Source organism: Eschscholzia californica, unplaced genomic scaffold (assembly GCF_041429995.1).
Source record: "Eschscholzia californica isolate CP2 unplaced genomic scaffold, dmEscCali1.0.p SCAF_3, whole genome shotgun sequence".
NCBI classification, from domain to species: Eukaryota; Viridiplantae; Streptophyta; class Magnoliopsida; order Ranunculales; family Papaveraceae; genus Eschscholzia; species Eschscholzia californica.
In genome coordinates, this window is record NW_028238420.1 from 31,052,644 (window position 1) to 31,068,546 (window position 15,903).

The following is a 15,903-nucleotide window of genomic DNA, read 5'->3' on the forward strand; positions in this document are numbered from 1 at the left end:
TAAAATGGCCAAAAATACTAACAAGAAAGAAACAAGAATGCAATTACCAAAAGATTTCGATCTGAAATCATATGAATCCATAAATTTAAATGAAAAGTCAAACAAATAATTGATCAAGTAACTCACATCATATATTGAGAAAATCGACTAGTCGAAGAATTTCAAAAAAGTTCAAGAAGAATCTTTATCGAAAAATTTCGAATGTTGTACGATCTGTTGCTAGTAAAAATGAAAGAAAAGCGAAGGGCTTTTTCAAACTTGTTTTGTAATCGATTTGTTTTTTTAGTTGATGGAAAAAAATCAAGAAAAGAACCAACATATAGTGGTTTTCTTGCCGTTAGATCAAATTATTTTTCTTCTAATAACTATTCTTTTAACAAGGAACAAAAAAAGAGTATATGTTCCTATAAATTATGGTGAAAATTCTACCCCTATTTTAGAGTACTTCCATAATGATTCTTTATAGCATCTCCAATGCAAAACAAAAAAAAACACTCAGTCATACGTGTCAAGTTTCAAATGAGATTTTTCTTCTATATAGTTAAATTGAGTTTCTTTAAACTTTGTATATCTCGAATGGAGATCTCGAAATGAGCTTTACTAGATACACGTGTCATTCATTGATTCAATAAGAATAAATTAGATATGAAGAAAAGCTTCCTATTGGTTTAAAATATAAAGTAGGTTGACTAAGAGCGTGATCCAATGCAAAACTAAAAAAAAAACTCAAATTGTCCTATGTGACAAGGCTCAATTGAGTTTCTCTTTCCTAGATGTCAATATTGAGATACTCAATTAAAAAGACATCTCCAATGCAACACTCTAAAAAGTTAAGAATAACTTAGGTATCATTTCCTAGATGGGTAGATTTGCTTTTAATATTGAGTGGTCAATTGAGATCCTCAAAAGAAATCTCAAATATTGAGTTTTCTCTTGAGATATCTCAACATTAAATGATGGCACATCATTTTAAAATCCAAATTGAGTGTTACATTGGAGAGAGTTTTCTACAAATTAACTCATAAAGTCCTAAGTGACACTTTGAGTTTTTCAATTTGAGTGTTGCATTGGAAATGCTCTAAGGCAATTGAGATATTCAAAAGAAAACTCAAATGTTGAATTTATTCTTGAGATATCTCAACATTAAATGATGTCACATCATTTTGAAATCCTAATTGAGTGTTTCACTAAGAAATTTTTTTTTTTCAAAAAACCCAATAAATCTTAGGTGACACTTAGAATTTTGAAACTAAGTCTTGCATTGGAGATGCTATTACTATTAACTGGTGGAAGTAACTTTTCTTCTTAATGAAAAGTATGCACGTTATTAGCTATTGGTCAAGGGGTTAAGAGCATCTCCAATGGGACACTCAAACTCTAAAACTTAAAGTGTCGCTTAGGATTTATAGAGATTTTGTTAAAAAATATTTTCCAATGGGACATTCTACTAGACACTCCATGACGATGTGAAGCATTTATTAATAGAGACTCTCAAGAGAGACACTTTAAAATTGAAGTGTCTCATTGCGACTCTCTAAGCGCCAATATAAAATTTTAACCAATAGAAACTCTTGCTTTTTAACTACTTTCTATCTATTAAATTTAAGAGTGACTTGGGTATTAAGTAGAAGTATTTTAGAGACCTCTATTGGAGACAAAAAAAAAGTTTAGAGTGTATCCATATTGACACTTAGAGCATCTCCAATGTAACACTCAATCTTAGAAACTCTGAGTGCCGCATAGGAGTTTTAAAGTTTTTACTTGAAAAAACTCTCCAATGCAACCCTCTATTTGGATCTATAAGATGACGTGTCGAGGGTCGAATCGAGATATCTCAAGAGGACACTCTACTTCTACATTGTCCTTTTGAGATATCTCTAATTGTCCAACTCATCAATATTTGAATTTTAACCAATAGAAATCGAGCCTTCAATATTTTCTAAATAATCAATTATTTCTTTACAAAACTAACTATGACATATAAGTAAATAAGATAAGTTTAGAGTTTTGCTTTGGAGACACAAAAGAGTTGAAGATCTCTATTTCCGCCACATAGGAGTGAGAATCTCAATCGGAACTTGACCATAAGGCAATTAGATATTTTTTTGAGTTCTGCATTGGAGATGCTCTTTAGAGCATCTCCAATGCAGAACTCAATCTTAGAAACTTGGAGTGCCACATAGGATTTTTTGAGTTTTTCTTAAAAAATCATCTCCACTGCAAAATTCAACTAAGATCTCAAAGATGTGTCGAGGGCGGAATAGAGATATCTCAAGAGGGGACTCTATTTCTGGAGTGTCCTCTTGAGATATCCATAATTGTCCAACTCATCAATATTTAAATTTCAAACAATAGAAATCAAGTTTTCGTATATTTTCAAAATAACTATTTATTTTCTTACGAAAATAACCGTGCCACATAAAAAAAAACAAGTTTATAGTTTTGCATTAGAGATATAAAAGAACTGAGGATCTCTATTTTCGCCACCTAAGAGCATCTCCAATGGAAAACTCAAAAAAATCTTTGTTTGTCTTATGTGTCAAGTTCTGAATGAGATTCTCACTTTTAGGTGGCAAAAATAGAGATTCTTAATTTTTTTAGTCTCTAATGCAAAACTCTAAACTTATCTTATTTACTTATGTGACATAGTTATTTTTGTAAAGAAATAATTAGTTACTTTTTTTTTTGTTGAAGGAAAAATAATTAGTTACTTAGAAAATATAGAAGACTTGATTTCTATTAGTTGAAATTCAAATATTTATGAGTTTGAAACTGGATATATCTCAAGAGGACACTCTAGAAATAGAGTGTCCCCTTGAGATATCTCTATTCTACCCACGACAGGTCATCTTTGAGATCTAAATAGAGTGTTCAGTGTTACATTGGAGATAATATTTAAAAAAAAACTTTAAAAGTCCTATGTGACACTCATTTTAAGATTAGGTGTTGCATTGGAATGCTCTAAGAGTGATAATCTCAACGTGACATTCTACGGTTGAGTGTTAAGACAATCTAGTAAAAAGATACGAAGCAAGACCTGCAAGGACTCAAGGAGTTAGTAATTTAATTTAGAAAGTAAAACATACAACTTTTTTTTTTTGATGGGAAAAAAGAAGTAAACATACAACTTAGTACAATAACCCAAAACAGAAGTTAGAAGTTAGATGTTCAATATGGTAATGTTTGTTGCTCCGTGCTTGACTTGAATTCTTGGTTACTTACCCAATGTGGAAATAAGTAATGGGTAATTAATCAGATATTCAAAAAATTTGGCCAACAATTATTGTCTGTTACTTTTTAGCTCACTTGTTTTTTTTTTCACATAATTAATCATGACATTAAAGTGTTTTCTTATAAGGAATAACCTTTAAACTTTTGACCTACATTTACACTTAACCTGTCTGTTACTCTGTTGTATGATTTGTGTCATGTTCTTCCATCAATTTGGAGTTTTGGACCATGCATGTTTGTCATGCACATGCGACCATAACCAATTTATGTCTTTGTAGGACCAGACTTTACATACAACATACTTTTCCTTACCCATATATTGTAGTCTCAAACCACTAAAAAGTAAATAAATGAGTGACATGACTAATTTGGTAATGTTTGGTGCTTGGTAAATTAGTGGAAGATGTTTGTCACACACTGTCGGTGCATAATTCGGCTGCCCATACTCTCTAAAATAAATAGGACATTCAAGATAATTAAACATGAATTTGTACCTACACTTGTTAGGTAGAAAATAATTTGGTCTAAACTACTACAATAGTGATATTGTCATTTTTTTTTGTTGACATAAAATAAGAAAGAAAAAACTACAAATATCCCATAATATTCTCAGGTTACATTATTCCGTCGAGTCCAGTTCGCGAGCTTGTCTGCTTTGAAGTTGCCCTATCTAGGTGTGTGTGAGTATCGAATATCTTTGAGAGTCTTTTCTAGAAGTCGAAGAATTTGAGCTATGATTGCGTTCGATTGCCATTGAATATTTTGGTGTTGATGGTTAATACGATCGATGATATTTCTGTTATCACTTTCGATGTGGAGGTAATCCATTTGTTATTCGCCCCCCATCTGATGTTGTATAAGATTGCTTCTATGTTTGTAAAAGATGCGTCAGTGTTAATTTTGATATAAGATTGCTTCCATTTGTTACCGACCGATCCAAACAGATTTCAACGGTTTGGATACCGATCCAATAGTATTCCGGATTGGTTTGGATGTTAAAATGACAAAACCGAGTGGTTTGGATCGGTTTATGGATTTGGTTGACAGATAACCGAACAAACCGAACCAGACCATTTATTCATATTTTTTATATATTATATATATAAATATAAATGATAGGAATGATGAACGGTTGAGATTTAATAGTTAAGTTAGTTCCATGTTTGTTAATATCGTAGCTTAATGCATGTGTAACAGAACTAAATGGCGTGGAGAGTTGTAGCTTAATTCAATAGTTAAGTTAGTTCCACGTTTTTAAGTCGAAAGTGCGAAATTTTATATATGGTAAAATATCACAGGTGGTTCGGTTATCCAACCGATCCAAACCGTTCATGCATAGTTCGGATCGGTAACCGAACCAAACCATGAACGGATTGGTTCGGATTTAGATTTGAAAAAACGAACCCTTCGGTTTGGACTTTGGATTGGTCGAAAAAGTCGGTTATCCAACCGATGTTCACCCCTAGCTAACTGTACAACATTTCCATAGGAGAAGCTTTATTCGTGGTATCGTTTGTATATTCCATATGACATGTCAATTTGTTTCCATTCTATTAGTGTCTAGTTGGTTTTCCCTAAGTTGTCTATACATAGAGTTGATAGTGAACTTCCCTGATTTAGTCAAAGGCCATCTGATTGTGTCTTTCCTGTTCCAGCAATTCCAGAGCACGAATCACATTGCATATATTAGGTTAAAATTTATAGTAATAATCAATTTTTGCCACTGGTTGTTAGAAATAAGTTGTTCCACCCATATGAGGTTAGAGTTAGTGGGATTTTCTATAGGCGGAGGATGTCCTGGAATCCAGTAGTCCACCCATATGTTAGTACGAGTGCCTTTGTGAACTTCCCAAAAGATCAAACTGGTTATGTTGTCATGGTTTTTGTTTATATAAAATATTATAGAGCCAAGAGTTGGTTGGTTTAGGGGGGCCGGTCTGGGAGTGTTCGGGAAGTATTTTGCTTTAAGATTTTAACCCACAGAGCGTCTGGTTCAGTGAGCAAGCGTGACGCCAGCTTGCTCAGGAAGGCCCGGTTATCTATTCCCAGAAGACGGATCCCCAAGCCCCCTATTTTTTGGAGCCGATAATTTCGTTTCTTCACGCATTTTAGTACTTAACTTTTTTTCTTTAAAATTCAGAGATTACACGTTGATGGTGTTGTCATCAATCGGTTTTTGTAGATCTATTCATCTTCATATATCCGGCTGAAACTTCACAGAACCATATGAAATTCTATAAAACTGATAAAGCTTGGCGCTGAAGTATAATACGCAAATAAAATGGGTGGATTCATCTTCGTTCAGTTCGTATTTTGAATATGCATTTGCATTCTTTGAGTGTATAGTAAAGATCAAAACTCTTCGTCGGAATTGGTTATTTTGGAAAACATCAGTTTTAACAAAAAACAAGGAATAATTGAGAATTTAAAATTTTTTACTTCCAGTTTTAAGATTTTTTGTCAAATCATTGTGGTTTATTAGTTTGGATGTTAGATAAAGGTTGTTAGTAAAATAGGAACAAAATAAAATGGATACGAGAGAAAAAATATAAGTATGAGAAATGAAGATTCGTCACTAAAACATTGGCTGTTGTAGCATTCTAGCGAAGGGATATCAAAGATAGTAGAAAGAAACTTCATCATTTGCGACCTAATGGGTGATTTAGCTGCAAAAGAACACTAGAAACTTCAACAATAAGGAAGGCTCGAATGTTAGTTCTATTATTCCAGTCGAGTATTTTATGTTCGCACAGGTTCTTCAACGACTCACTTCAGATTTTTTTAATCTGGGATAGATACTTGAAAGATTGGGAAACTACAATGTCTGATTTGTAGTTTTTGTACCATTTGTGTCATCTGCATTCTGATAATATATGACCCATTTTCTAAAAAAGATTGATAGAGAGCAATTCTAGCATTATTGAGGAAATTAAATGCTATTCTGCCGCCCAATCAATTCTAGCATTATTGATGTGGTAACCAACTTGTAAGAGACTTGATATTATCTTTCTTGCAATAGATAAAGGACCTTGCATATTATCTTGTGCTCAATTGAGGTCTTCCTACCTGTATGTTTATTTCAGTTAGATGAATTTAATTGTGGGAGTCGGGACCAGGTTGGGGGACCTTGGTAGTTTGAACTTTGCATAGACCAGCCCTGGTCAAAAGAAATCATAGGGGCCGTTCGACTTATGAGACGTGTAAGTGGGCCAAGGATTCGAGTCCTGGTTATTTATATTGTCAGGGTGCATCAGATATTGCCCACTTTGGACTTCACAATCACATGGGCTGCTCTGGGCTCGGACCGATGAGATGGGTTATAGACCCGCCGATCATCCTCACACTCCTAGTTAAATTAAAATGGAAAGAGATTTTCTTTGTTGAAAGAAAAATGGAAAGAGTTTATTTGTGTCAACTTGCACCCACTTTCTCTCAACAAAAAACTGGCACCCACTTTGCTCATTTTAAGATTGCTACTAGTATTTACAAAGCTGGTTATGCTATTTAGGAAAAACTTTTTCTTTTTCACTTTGTCTCTAACTAACTTTATTGTCATTTTTTGAGCAAAAAACACTTATTGTCATTTGAAGATAAAGTTAGGGGACCAAAACATATTTCATAAGGACCAAAATACATGTTGTGAAACCAATAATTGTAAGGTCTCAAAACACCATAAAGCCTCATCTTATACAATACCACAACAATACAAATTTGAACTGGGTATATTTTATTTTGGTTGATAGCTCAACCCAAGTGATTAGGTTGAACAAGTTATGAACCTTCATTTGATCTATAGCCAGCTTAGAACATCTCCAGTGTAAACGCAAATCGTCCAATATTGAGATTTCTTTTCTAGTTGTCAGTATTGAAATTCTCAACTTAAAAAACATCTCCAATACAACATTTTACGAACTTAAACTTACTTAGGTGTCATTTCCTAGAGCGTTAATTTTATTTTTTAATATTGAGTGGACAATTAAGACCCTCAAGAGAAATCCCAAATATTATTACAACATCTTAAAATCCAAATTGAATTTTACATCTTAAAATATCTTAGGTAGCACTTAAAAATTTTCAATTTCAGTCTTGCATTGGAGATGCTTTCAAAAGAGATAAATTATGATTCAGTTGTCAATATTCGACCATATTATAGTACATAAGAACTTAGCCGAGCAAAATATTGATTTGATAATAATCCCCATTATAAAACCCCTTTCGTCATTCTTTATCTCTCTCATTAAAGATCACTTAGCACCTCTAAAAGAGGCTTTTCTTCCACAACCTTTCTTATATTCCACACCGACTAATCCAAAGTAGTGAAGTACTTGTTGCTTCAAACACAAGCCCCTCTCTCTCTCATTAACTTTCCTTCTCTTTCCCAAGGTCCAAAGAAACAAGTGGTGGAGAGGAGTGGAATGATTTTGATTCTTGGTTGTAAAACATCAAAGGTTTATTCTATCTTGGTTTAGTAAAGCTTGGAACAATGAACCTGTCAATTTCAAGATTTGATGCTAGTTCCAAAATGCATTGTAACACGTTTTCATATACATATCAAGGTTTGCTCAAAATAGAAATATTGATGATTACTTTTGTCACAAATTTGTATGGTTCACAAAGAAAACTAAACACAGATCAAATTATTTATTTTTACAAGTATGTCAACTTAGTCACTTTCTCAATGTCCTTTCAGCAATAGTTGATAAACTCGAACTTATAAACAAATTTGAAAATTAAACTAAATTTTATTATTTCTGGCACAAAAAAATTCAACTCTTACAAGAATCTAGTCGTCTACAACTAAACTATGTCCAAAATAATAAAAAAAGGAGTTGAATACTTGTGCTCATAATAATAAAAATTATGGTTTGTTTAGATGCAGGATTTCTACTAAAAATAGAATTTGTTAGTCAGGATTTTTTGATCTGTTTGACAACCAAAAATTGTATGACTCTTAAACCCTAAAGATTCTTAAGTCGTAAATTTGTTTTGGACAAAAATCTCATCCCGCCTCCTAAGATTTGTTAGAATTTTAGATTATTAGATCTAAACTCCAAACTGAAAATCAACAAAAAAAATGTTTCTTTAAAATCTCATTTTCTTTTTCCACAAAATAATTCCTTCGAATATATGTTGATTAATCAATAAACGTTTTTTCAAAATCCATTTTTTCCAGAAGCTATATTTAAAAAATAAACATTTTTTTGTTTTGAAATCCTTTTTTTCGAAAACTATTTTTCCAAAAATGTTACAATTTAATTAGTAAAAGTGAAGAGTAAACATCAAAACACTATTATTGTATTATATTCTTATTTCTCTTAAAAGCTTATGAAAGAAGAGACAAATGCAAGTTTAAGGAGGTGCCTTGAGTGGAAGGAAGTGATGAAGATGAATATTTATTGGTGGAAGGAGCAAGGAGGTATGACGTAAGGAGGTGCCTTGAGTGGGCCATTACGCTTCCAACCTTTTCATTTCAAAGCTTCAGCCCAAAAGAGATTAATTACATTGGACCCCCCTAACGACACAATCCAAATCGGCTGTTGAAAAGGCTATTCTAATAGGTCATTATAGTTGCCAAGTATGGTAACTCTAAAGGCACCATTAAGAAAGTAAATGGAGACCACCAAAAACTTAACTAGAGCTGGTGCTTTTATATCTCTTCCTCAGGGGTGGCCCTGAGCCAAAGCGAACAAAGCGTCGCTTAGGGCCACCGGCTTTTAGGGGCCACCGAGATATTAATTTCTGTAAGAAATATATAAGAAATCCAACTCTCTAAGAAATTTATAAGGGCCCCATTTAAAAAATATTAAGTACAAAGGGCCACCAAATTTCATGATCTTTAAATGAATGATGGGCCCAACAGTCTGTTTGATTTATGGAAAAGTAGAGTGGAAAGTGTTGATTCAAAAATTGGTGGAGACAAGTGATGATTCAAAAACAGTTTATGATGCCGAAAATATATTAAAACAAGACTTTGAAAATTTTGAATTCCTTTTGAGCATGGTTATTTGGCATAATATATTGTTTGCGGTAAACGCTGTTAGCAAAACACTTCAAACTGAAGATATAGATATTGATGTTGAATTAGAGAAATTGAATGGACTCATTCGTTATCTTGAAGATTATAGAGAAGTGAGATTTGAAGAAGGCATGGTTGAAGCTAAAGAGATTGCCATTAAAATGGGAGTTGAAACAACATTTTGGGAAAAACATATTATTCGAAGAAAGAAACAGTTTGCCGAGAATGCGTGTGAAGATCCATCAAATGTCACCTGAAGAAGCATTTAGAGTTAATTATTACATATGCATATTAGATCAGACTCTTTTTTCATTTACGAGCAGATTTCGAGCAAACTAGAAATACAAAGAAACATTTAGTTTTATGTTTGAGGTAAAAAAGTCAAACTCCCAAGATGATGGTGATTTGAGATATTCATGTGTTCACCTTGAAACCTTTTTCAAGCATAATGAGTCATATGACATAGACGGACTAGACTTATTTTCTGAACTGAAAGTGTTGAAGCGTCTTTTACCAAATGAGATCAAAAGACCAACTGAAGTGCTAGATTTTTCGAAAGATATGAAAGGTTGTTAACCGAACACATGGGTTTCTTATAGAATTATGTTAACGATACCAGTTATTGATGCCTCTGCAGAAAGATGTTTTTCTAAGTTGAAGTTGATTAAGTCTTATATTCGACCTACTATGCCAGAAGAAAGGTTAAACGAGTTAGCTATATTATCTATTGAGAAGGATATGGTTGACAGTCTTGATTATTCGACGATTATTAGTGACTTTGCATCGAAAAATTTAAGAAGAACAAAATTTCAGTGGTTGTAATTATCAAAAAAATTATTTTGTTATATAAATATGATGAAAATATTTTGCGGTACTTATTGTTTCCATGTAAATACATTTATACATTTTACAATTTGATAGAAAGGGCCACATTTCCAGACCTCGCTTCGGGCCACCGAAAAGTCAGGGCTGCCCCTGCTCTTCTTGAAGGGGAAGAAGGATTTCTTCCCACATCAGAGGAAGTTGATGAAGGATTTGCATCTCTTATGGGCGGAGGAGGATCTTCACTAACAGTTGGTGAAGAAGTTACTGTTCGGGTCTTGCGTACTTCACGAGGACAGGTTACTTTGACAATGAAGAAAGAAGAAAGTGCTAATGAGCTGAATTCAACCAGTCCGAAGGGAGTCTGTCCGTTCAGCAAGAAACCACTTTTTACTAACTTTCGGACAAAACAAAGATATAGCTGCATTTTTGGATGAGAGAGAGAAAGTAGAGACACCCCCTGAAAGTTCAGAAATACCTGAAATTTCGCAGGAGATTGAAGCTGATAAAACTCCCTCGGATGTGGCAACCAATGAAATCGAGGCAGCGACTGTGGTAGATGCTCCTCCCTCTGAACCTGCCACTTCAGAGGACAACCTGGAAAATAAAGTCTCGAACACATCAGAAAATGGTGATGCTGCAGATAAAACCATACAGGAAGATGTTGTTTCTACAAACCTGGCTTCTGAAGAGAGTGTAGGAGAGACTCTTATACCAATTGTAGATAATGAAAATGTTAATGAATCTGACTCCAATCCAGAAGTGGGCTCAGATGTTACGGTGTATTCAGAAAGTGGGGATGAAGTTGTGCAGAGTCAAGCAGAAGAAATTGTCAAAGATAGAGTGACTTCTGATCTTACTTTGTGTTAGAAGTGACTCGAATATGGATTGGTATCACACCCGGTTAAACCTACCAAAGATTGGACCCATTAGCGGAGCTGATTACTGAGACAGAGCTGGTATGCGAAGCAGTGCTTTGAGGCAAAGCTGGACTCCGAGACAGAGTTGGAATGCGAAGCTAGGCTTATGTCGGTGATTAGTGTTATCTATGTATAATGTCGGTTGTAGAGAGAGTCGGTGAGGCGGTGGGATAAGTGTTTAGTGGCTATATAAACTAAACCCTAAGGAGATATCAGTAGCACAATCTCACGAATCTCTTGTGTAAACTTGTTTGCTTATCATAGTGGAAATCATCGCGCCGTTGTCGCCGTGGAGTAGGTCTCACCAACCGAACCACGTAAATATCTGTGTTCTGTTCATGATTGTTCTTTACTATTCCTATTGCTTGTCTTGGATTACTCGTATTGTTCACATTAACCCCGATTGGGCACAACACTTTGCCTTTAGAAACTGTGAATAGCGAAAATGTTGGAGAGAGTAAAAGTGATGATAACATAACTGAGGAACCGCAACTCGAAGAATCTTCTACCATTGAGAATGACATTCCATCTAAGACACCAGATGAAGAAGAACAGGCTACAGTTGTTGCTGAAAATAACAACAACGTCGACAGCTCAGTTGAACAAGCTGACAATCTGTCTCCCCAAGCACCTAAAGGTTTCTGGCCTTTTCACTAATTCCATCTTTGTTTAGTTTGTGTTTATTTCTTGTTTAATTGCAGTATGCAACTTGAACAGGAATTTTCTTTAAAGGCGTTATTCAGCTTAGAGCCTAAACCTTCGTCATTTTGATGTAATTCTTTTTAATTTAGTTGAAATTTCGATACCCGTCTTAGGTTTTGTTTTCTACTTTCCTTGTTATGTTTTTGAAGTTACTAAGGTTATATTTGGGTGAATTGTTAAAGTACAATAATAATAAGATGAGCGTCAGGTAAATAGCAAAATTTTCCCTAGTAATTAGTAAGATATTAAATTTCAGTTTGGGTGTAAGTCTTGGTTCAGCTGGAATGTGAATTATTTTGTCGAAGTATTTTGTCAAGTGCGGAAATAGTTACGTACTTTCACCAGAAATGATAGAAATATTATCCAAAAGGTATGAGGATTATCCCACTTTTCGCAAGGATGCTATGCTTGAGAAAAAGACCATCATCCTAAACAATCATACTTTGAATCATTTATATGGCTTTCACATGAAAGGTTAAACACTTTATCCCTAACGAAGAAGAAGATGATGATTATGGCATTATCCAGTGGTTGCTTGATACTTAAAGGTGAATATGAAATTGAAAGGTGAGAATGTTTCTACAAGGCAGTACCTCTTTCTAGATCTATTTTAGATTTTGACTGTTCCATTTGTGGGTAGTCTATTTTAGAGTTCTATTATTTACCGAAAGTGTCTCTCTTGTTTCTTGTTAGAAATCGGCATAATCACTGAAATACTGATCTCGTCTTACTACTTTTATCCAAATTTCAGTTGATACATATTGTTGGTTTATTGGATTGTTTGTACAGCAATGTATTCAAAAGGAAATTGTTGGTGAAATTTCCGACGTTCAGACTCGTAGTAGTAGTAGTAGTAAAGATAGAATTTTCCATACTAATACTAATTCATTTATAAAATGCAGCGACTATATGTCTATATCTCCTGCTCTTGTGAAGCAGCTTCGTGATGACACTGGAGCAGGGATGATGGACTGCAAAAAGGTTCTTGCAGAAACTGGAGGTGATATTGTGAAAGCTCAAGAGTTCCTCAGGAAGAAAGGTTTAGCAAGTGCAGATAAGAAAGCCAGTAGAGCAACGGCTGAAGGAAGAATTGGATCGTATATTCATGATAGCAGAATCGGCATCCTAATTGAAGTCAACTGTGAAACTGATTTTGTCGCTAGAGGAGATATCTTTAAGGAGTTAGTCGATGATCTTGCCATGCAAGCAGCTGCCTACCCACAAGTACAATATATAGTCACCGACGATGTTCCTGCTGAGATTGTGGAAAAAGAAAGAGAGATTGAAATGCAGAAGGAAGATCTCTTGTCAAAACCAGAACAAATTAGATCGAAGATTGTGGAAGATCGGATAAGGAAAAGGCTTGAGGAGCTTGCATTATTGGAGCAGCCTTATGATGGGTCATGAAAATGTCCCATCTGAGTCGTATAATTTAGCCAAGTTAGTCCGTTTCGAGTCTTTATTATAATAAAATGGTTGGTTTTCTTGATTAGGTGTGTTTTGTGGAGTTAGGTGTGAAAATGGTTAAAAACGAGACAAATATGCATAAAGGGTATTTTGGTCATTTGGAGTCGAGGACATCCTGGTAATTTGGCCAAGGTCAGTGCGTGGTTGAAAAGTAGAGGTCGAGACGAGTCCGTAGGAGAAAACGGAAGTCAAATCGGAGTCCGGACGAAGGAATAAATCAAGGTCAAAGTTTTGTCAAAGAGGGTTGACTTGCGAGACAATAGCGGGCACACATTTGGCGCGCGGTACACCGTCAGACACGTGTCGACGAGCGGAGGCTGGTATACGCGATTCCCGTGTTAACGCTCAGCAGCGAAGTAGCCCTTATAAGCTTGATCCTGTGCGCGCCGCAACTTTAAACCATGAACCCGGCAACAACCCAGCATCCGAATGCCCAACTAACCCTAGCCGCCAGCCCTATTTGAATTATTTTAGGGTTTTTGCACTTTAACCCATTAATTCCCAAAATGACACTATCTTTTAAATCTTTTTACCATTTGACCACCAAAAACCCTAACCCACCTATAAATAAGTCCCTTTCTCCTCCATTAAAACCTAAACTTGCAAACCCTCTCATACTCCTTCTTCTCTAATATCTCTTCTTACCTATTTCTTTTTACCTATTTCTTCATACCTCTTCATACCTATTCCTCTTCTCTACTCAACCTATACCTCTTCTTACCTATTTCTTTCTTTCTTCTCTACTATTAAATCCATCTTTTCCATTCTTCTTCTATCTTTCTCTACTACTACTTCTTCTCTACCACTATTCTTTCTTCCATTAATAGTCTTCTTCTTCTTTCTTCCATATTCTTCTATCATCTTTACCCTCTTCATCTCTTCTTTCCAACTTCTTTCTAGATCTAATTTCTTCCTTCTCTTTCTTTTTCTTATTTGGGTTGCAATAAAATAGCTATTACTTGGATTTCTTGGAGTACAATTCTTGAGTACAAATGGAGCAAATCTTAGACAAATTGGAGATACATGGGAAAATGGAATTTGATTGGTGATTTCTTTCCATTAATTTCTTAGTATTTTCATTTATTTTACAATGTCAATGAATGTTATTCTAGATTCCATGTATAGTTAACTTAGCAATCTAAGGTTGTGAATGAAACCCATTTTGGATCTTTATAATACTTGTTCTTGATTAATTAAATCCTTTGATGTGCTTTAATGTCTATTGATTGTTTATCTATATGGATTGGATTTTCTTTCCATTACTCATGCCTCATAATTAGATATTTCATACTTTCGTTAAGTTGTTAGATGGAGTATGCTTTTTAGATGATGAATAATAGTTTAGCAATCCGAATCTCTATAAGGTAGACAATTAGAATTAGTAATTATAAAATTGTTTTAACTAGAACATCATCCGGAATCCAAATAGTTCATTATATTGGATCCCGAGTAAATACAAAAGAGATTTAAGTAATTAAGTGTTTGTTTTATAAAGTGAAATTGTGCGGTGGATTTCATAATCTTAGATATCTTCTCACCTCTTTCTTATAGATAGTTTAGTTAGTTTTATTTATTTTCTTAGTTTTTCCAAATCAATCATCAAATTTATGAGTGGGGTGTGTGTGTGTTTTAGTCTAAGTTAGATATTGACATTTTGATTATTGGGCTAAACTTACCGTCAATATCCGAAATTGCCTACTTATCCCTTGGGACGATACTCGATCTTATTTTCAATACTATAACTTGACCCCGTATACTTGCGGGAATAGACCTATTTTTAGGCCTACCACCTTACATAAAGAATGATAAGGTAATCGTGAAGGACTGGGTAAAGCAAACAATTGCAACCATTGGGGAAAATATGAAGGTAAATAGATTTGTAAGATTCAATCTTGGAGAAGGTTTAGAGAAGAAAAGTCAAGATTTTGCTGCACAAGTAGCTGCCCAAACTGCTGCTAAATCGTCTGCCCCTGCACCAGCTCTACCACAGGATCAACCTGCAGTATCTGAAGCAAAAGAAGCTGTTGAGAAGTACGTAGTTTCTTTCTTCCATTTTTCATTTGTTGTCAAATGAATTTTATTATTTTCAAGATATATAAATCCTAATCTTGGAATTTTAGTTACGAATTGCAAATTCATAAAGAGCTTCTTTAGTCATCCAGTTTAGAACTAGCGAACTTATCATAATTTTATTTTAGGTTTGAAGGATGGGTTATAATCAACTTGAAACTTAAAATCTGGTAATGTTCTTACAAGTTATGCCTTCATAGAGCACCATTTTCACTAGTCTTAGACACGAAAATGACACAAAACTATAATCATAGTTCTTACAAGTTTTCTTCTATGTAATATATGAATTACCCAAATCTGGTAATGATCCAGTATAAACATGTTATAAACATATATATCAAAAAATTTCTGTAAAGTACTCGACATAGGCGACCAAACTATAAACCACAATATTGCAACAAAAAAAAAACTATAAACCATAAAAATAGCCATGAAAAAAAAAGATTCAATTCAAGATTTAAGTTTATCCAGTTTAGAATTCAAGCAGAGCCGTATTTGAGGGGGGCGGGCAGGGCGTCCGCCCTGGGCCCCCACCTCAAAAGGGCCCACTTTCTATTAAATGGGCCAGAGTGGTTATATAACTTACAATACCACCTTAATCATCTAACTTCTAGTAGCTCCGTGGGAAGGGTGATGGTCGTCCATGTTTTTGACGCGGGTTCAAATCCTGATGGC

The 15,903-nt window shown here is 34.5% G+C and overlaps 1 pseudogene across 1 annotated transcript; it reads left to right on the forward strand.

Moving 5' to 3' along the window:
- Positions 1-8,556: 8,556 nt before the first annotated feature.
- On the forward strand, positions 8,557-15,365 carry LOC147549504 (polyprotein of EF-Ts, chloroplastic-like; annotated as a pseudogene). Its single transcript, XR_015237410.1, has 5 exons — positions 8,557-8,647; positions 10,169-10,932; positions 11,430-11,626; positions 12,443-13,081; positions 14,949-15,365. The product of XR_015237410.1 is annotated as a polyprotein of EF-Ts, chloroplastic-like (transcript).
- Positions 15,366-15,903: the final 538 nt, after the last annotated feature.